Genomic DNA, 5,645 nt, shown 5'->3' with positions numbered 1-5,645 from the left:
ATAGTATTGTCTGTAGTCTGGTCTATAGTCTAGTTTTATCTAATTTTACAAAAAAAGTACCTTTTTCGATATTAAAAAAGTACCATTTCTATAACTGCCCATCTCTGTTAACAACGTGGATTTCATTACAGCAACTAAAATCACTCTCTTTTTTTACAACTTTTGTTTTTTATCTGCTTTCGTAAGTTACATTTTGTTTTTGGGTGGCTCTTTTTCATTTTATTTGTTTTTGATTTTTTTATGAGTGTGATTTTGTTTTTTGTTTTTTTTGCATTTGAACTGCACTCCAGTTATTTAAGCTGTTGTTTTTGTTTTTTTCTTTCGTTTTGTTTTGGGGGGCTTCACACTGTGTTTGTCTTTGAAATTTTTAGCAAATGTATTATTATTTTTTTCCAACAATTTTCAGTTGCCAATTGGTACTCGTGGCGAGCGGTTGGAATTTGTAACTTTTCTTTCGTTGCTAACGGTTTCTTATTTTTCTAACGATTCCTTGTTATTTATTTAAATACGTCTACGACTATACAACATACAGTACGTTGATTCGTACTTATGGTTTAAAATTTTTGCTAAAGTACTTCTGGTATAAAAAGTACGATTTTAAATAAAAAAATTATTTTTTTTAAAAAACTTTAAATTTTTTTTTTTTTTTGTAATAAATTTGTGTTAATTTATTGTTGTAAATAAAATAAAATACTGGTGCGTGTTTAAATAAAATTAAATGCGGTGTGTTTTTAAAACCGTTATTTAAGCGAGCAAGTTCGAGCAAAACCAAAAACATTAAAAACGAAAAACAAACAGAAATTACAGAAAAATAAAAGTGTAAATAAGTATGTAATTAAAAACTATCACAAAAATTAAAAAAAAAAATATTTTTTAATAACAAAAATATATTTTTCTTAAATATGAAAAATGAACTTTGCCAACATTTTAGTTTATTTAATGCTTTGTACCCTACTTAGGGTATTTTGTTATAAAAAACCCTTTTTATGCATTTAATTTTTTTGGCTATAACTTTTGTTGGAGTAAAAAGTATTTTTTATAAAAGCTGTTCCTGTTTACCAAAACCTTGTTAGATCATTCAGTGAAAATTTTGCTCGGTTATCGTTCTAAGTACATTTACAAGAAAAAGATATTAAAATTAAAAATTTAAAAAAAAAATTATACAAAAAAGTCTCCATCAGAAAATTACTTAAAGGCCCATAATAAATACATGGAACACTAAAATTATGATAAAGTTCTATAAAGTTGTAAAAATTGGTGACAATTTGATATTTGGTATCGTGTATAGTCTATTCTGTTTTATAGTCTATAGCCAAACCTGCGGTCTAGTCTATAGTATAGTCTATAGTCTAGTCTATGGTATAGTCTATAGTCTAGTCTATAGTATTGTCTAGAGTCTAGTCTACGGCGTATTCTACACTCTGGTACTTAGACTAGTTTGTAGTCTAGTGTATTATCTAGATTATAGTCCAAAGTCTAGTCTTTAGACTAGTCTATAGTCTAGTCTATAGTCTAGTCTATAGTCTAGTCTATAGTCTAGTCTATAGTCGAGTATATAGTCTAGTCTATAGTCTAGTCTATAGTCTAGTCTATAGTATAGTCTATAGTCTAGTCTATAGTCTAGTCTATAGTCTAGTCTATAGTCTAGTCTATAGTCTAGTCTATAGTCTAGTCTATAGTCTAGTCTATAGTCTAGTCTATAGTCTAGTCTATAGTCTAGTCTATAGTCTAGTATATAGTCTAGTCTAATCTATAGTCTATAGTCTAGTATAATCTATAGTCTAATCTATAGTATATAGTCTAGTCTATAGTCTAGTCTATAGTCTAGTCTATAGTCTAGTCTATAGTCTAGTCTATAGTCTAGTCTATAGTCTAGTCTATAGTCTAGTCTATAGTCTAGACTATAGTCTAGTCTATAGTCTAGTCTATAGCCTAGTCTATAGTCTAGTCTATAGTCTAGTCCATAGTCTAGTCTATAGTCTAGTCTATAGTCTAGTCTATAGTCTAGTCTAGTCTATAGTCTAGTCTATAGTCTAGTCTATAGTCTAGTCTATAGTCTAGTCTATAGTCTAGTCTATAGTCTAGTCTATAGTCTAGTCTATAGTCTAGTCTATAGTCTAGTCTATAGTCTAGTCTATAGTCTAGTCTATAGTCTAGTCTATAGTCTAGTCTTTAGTCTAGTCTATAGTCTAGTCCATAGTCTAGTCTATAGTCTAGTCTATAGTCTAGTCTTTAGTCAAGTTTATGTCTAGTCTATAGTCTTGTCTGTATTTCGGTCTATAGTCTAGTCTATAGTCTAGTCCATAGTCTAGTCTATAGTCTAATCTATAGTCTAGTCTATAGTCTAGTCTAGTCTATGGTCTTGTCTATAGTCTAATCTATAGTCTAGTATATAGTCTAGTCCAGTCTATAGTCTAGTCTATAGTCTAGTTTATAGTCTAGTCTATAGTCTAGTCCATAGTTTAGTCCATAGTCTTATCTATAGTCTTGTCTATAGTCTAGTCGATAGTCGAGTCTACAGTTTAGTCTATAGTCGAGTCTACAATCGAGTCTATAGTCGAGTGTATGGTTTAGTCTATAGTCTAGTTTATAGTCTTGTCTATAGTCTTGTCTATGGTCTAGTCTATAGTGTATGGTAGTTAGATAATGAATTAATTACTAAGTTACTTAGTTAGTTACTTAGTCAGTTTTTCTAATGATTTTGACTATATTAGTCCCTCCTCTTAATGTCTTTCTAATCCTGCCTCTGCCTTCTTCATAATTTTTCTCGAGTTTATCGAAATATATGTATGTCAAGTTCGTTGCTATTCGCCTCGCACATTACCACTCGTCATTCATTATTTAAGTGCACCTCCCAAAGGGTTAAAACATCGTTATTGTTTTATGGTATTTTGTATTTAGTATTTTTTTTCTCTTTTCAGTCTCCATTCCATTTTTGTTTTCTTTAGAGAATTGCAAAATATTTTTTATATTGCTTTTGTTTTAACTATATATTTTTTATACTTAATATTATAAGTTGTTCTTGTTGTGTTGCATTATGCAGCAACACTAACAAACATATTGTTGCAACAACCAACAGACCGACCCACCGAACGCCTTTAAAAGTGTGTGTAAATTATGTAGAATTGTGTTGAAAATACGGTTGAGATTAAATGAGAGAAAAATTATTTAAATTGTTACGTTACCACACTGCATTTGTCTTTGTTAATACATATGCAATGAAAAGGCATTTTTTATTAAAATTCTTCTTTTTTTAAGCAGATCAAAAAGGTGGGTTTTCATTATCGATTTTAGTTTTTAAGTTCAGTTCTAGTTCAGTTCTAGTTCAGTTCTAGTTCAGTTCTAGTTCAGTTCTAGTTCAGTTCTAGTTCAGTTCTAGTTCAGTTCTAGTTCAGTTCTAGTTCAGTTCTAGTTCAGTTCTAGTTCAGTTCTAGTTCACTTCTAGTTCAGTTCTAGTTCAGTTCTAGTTCAGTTCTAGTTCAGTTCTAGTTCAGTTCTAGTTCAGTTCTAGTTCTAGTTCAGTTCTAGTTCAGTTCTAGTTCAGTTCTAGTTCAGTTCTAGTTCAGTTCTAGTTCAGTTCTAGTTCAGTTCTAGTTCAGTTCTAGTTCAGTTCTAGTTCAGATCTAGTTCAGTTCTAGTTCAGTTCTAGTTCAGTTCTAGTTCAGTTCTAGTTCAGTTCTAGTTCAGTTCTAGTTCAGTTCTAGTTCAGTTCTAGTTCAGTTCTAGTTTAGTTCTAGTTCAGGTCTAGTTCAGTTCTAGTTCAGTTCTAATTCAGTTCTAGTTCAGTTCTAGTTCAGTTCTAGTTCAGTTCTAGTTCAGTTCTAGTTCAGTTCTAGTTCAGTTCTAGTTCAGTACTAGGTTAGTTCTAGTGTATAGTCTAGTCTATAGTCTAGTCTATAGTCTATAGTCTAGTCTAGTCTATAGTCTAGTCTATAGTCTTGTCTATAGTCTAGTCTATAGTCTAGTCTATATTCTAGTTTATAGTCTAGTCTATAGTCTAGTCTATAGCCTAGTCTATAGCCTAGTCTATAGTCTATAGTCTAGTCTATAGTCTAGTCTATAGTGTAGAGTATTGCCTATAGTCTAGTATATCGTTCAGTTCTAGTTCAGTTCTTGTTCAGTTTTAGTTCAGTTCTAGTTCAGTTCTAGTTCTAGTTCAGTTCTAGTTCAGTTCTAGTTCTAGTTCAGTTCGGAACTGAACTTTAAAATCATAAAACTACAAAATTTTCCCCTTTCCAAAGGTAACATTTCAAACCCCTTTCTTTTTCTCCCTTCAATTACCTTTAATCGTTTTATTTATTAAAGAAATTTGTTGCTCCCCAAAATTTAATTAAACATTTAATAAACAAAATTAAAATACAGCTCATTACACTCAGACATAAATTTATGTGGTTGCCATTTAATTTTAAAAAGGTTTTCTCTTTACTAACACTAAGGATATTTTAAGGATACTTATGGAAATTACAATAACAATTACAAGTTGTCAACTTAATAAACATTCAAACACACACACCAAAAGGATATTCTTTTGTCAAAAACAGCAAAATTCTCAGCCAACCAACCAGCAGTCAAAATATTGAATGAATTTCATGAATTCAATGAACACAATTGTCCAAAAAGGACAATTGACAAATACTTGGCGCGAGTGTGTTTTTGTTAGGCCCATAGTTAATACTAAATTTAGACATAAAGACAAACATTTTCTTCGAAAACATTTGAAAGGACAAAGTTAACGAGTTTATAGTTGTTGCTGTTTGTCGCTTAACGGATGAGTGAAATGTAATGATTTGTAAGTAAAAACGACAAACAATTGTATTAAGAATTTGAAATGTTTATTGTAAGACTAAAGAGGCTTTACAAAACAACCAAACTAACTGCAATAAATGTCCTTTAAAGAAATTTATTTAAGCTGAAGCCATGTTGAGTCTTAGCAAAAGAGGAAATTGTTAAAAAGTTTCGTATTAAAATATTTGTGCAGAGAACATTAAACGAGAAAATTTTTCGGTTGAAATTTAGAGTTTAGATAAATATTTTATTAGAATTATTAAAAACAATTTGAACATTAACAAAGTTGTTAAAATATTGATAAAAATGTTTAAAAATATGAAAAAAATTACCGCAGGTTATAAATATTTTTCTTTATATGCAATTGCATAATCTTAAAAATAATAAATTTCTTTACAAGCATAGTAGGGTTATTAATAGTCATAACACGTAAATTTTATTGCAAATATGGAAAACATACTTTTTTGGAGGCCATAAAAGGTAATAAATACTTTCTGTTTTTAAACATTTATTTAAAACTTAACAATAATTATTTTAACTTTCTGCTGATACTTTAGCTAAACTAAAGAGAAATTAACAAACAAAAAAATTAAACTTTATTTAGCTCCACAAAAAATTTATGTGCAGTGCAATAAATATAATAAGATTAAGTTTTTAAAATTTTCAATATGATCTTGTTCAGTTCTAGTTTTATTCTTATTTTGTCTTAATTCTACTATAGTTCAGTTCTAGTTCAGTTCAGTTCTAGTTCAGTTCTAGTTCAGTTCTAGTTCTGTTCTAGTTCTGTTCTAGTTCTGTTCTAGCTCTGTTCTAGTTCTGTTCTAGTTCTGTTCTAGTTCTGTTCTAGTTCTGTTCTAGTT

At 29.6% G+C, this 5,645-nt stretch overlaps 1 protein-coding gene across 2 annotated transcripts in view; it reads left to right on the top strand.

Annotated features, from left to right (window-relative positions):
• The first annotated feature begins 411 nt into the window (after positions 1-411).
• The window catches only part of LOC111682430 (venom dipeptidyl peptidase 4), a 37,973-nt gene continuing 32,739 nt past the window's right edge, over positions 412-5,645 (top strand). Inside the window, exon 1 of one of the 2 annotated variants that reach the window (XM_046953159.1) lies at positions 412-827. The gene's annotated coding sequence lies outside the window, so the exon portion shown is untranslated. Of the gene's footprint in view, positions 832-5,645 lie in introns of both variants that reach the window. The other variant, XM_046953160.1, reaches the window with a different exon arrangement.

The sequence above is a fragment of the Lucilia cuprina genome, chromosome 5 (genome assembly GCF_022045245.1).
Source record: "Lucilia cuprina isolate Lc7/37 chromosome 5, ASM2204524v1, whole genome shotgun sequence".
NCBI lineage: Eukaryota > Metazoa > Arthropoda > Insecta > Diptera > Calliphoridae > Lucilia > Lucilia cuprina.
Note: the sequence above shows the minus strand (reverse complement) of the source record. Positions and strands in the feature narration are given on the sequence as shown.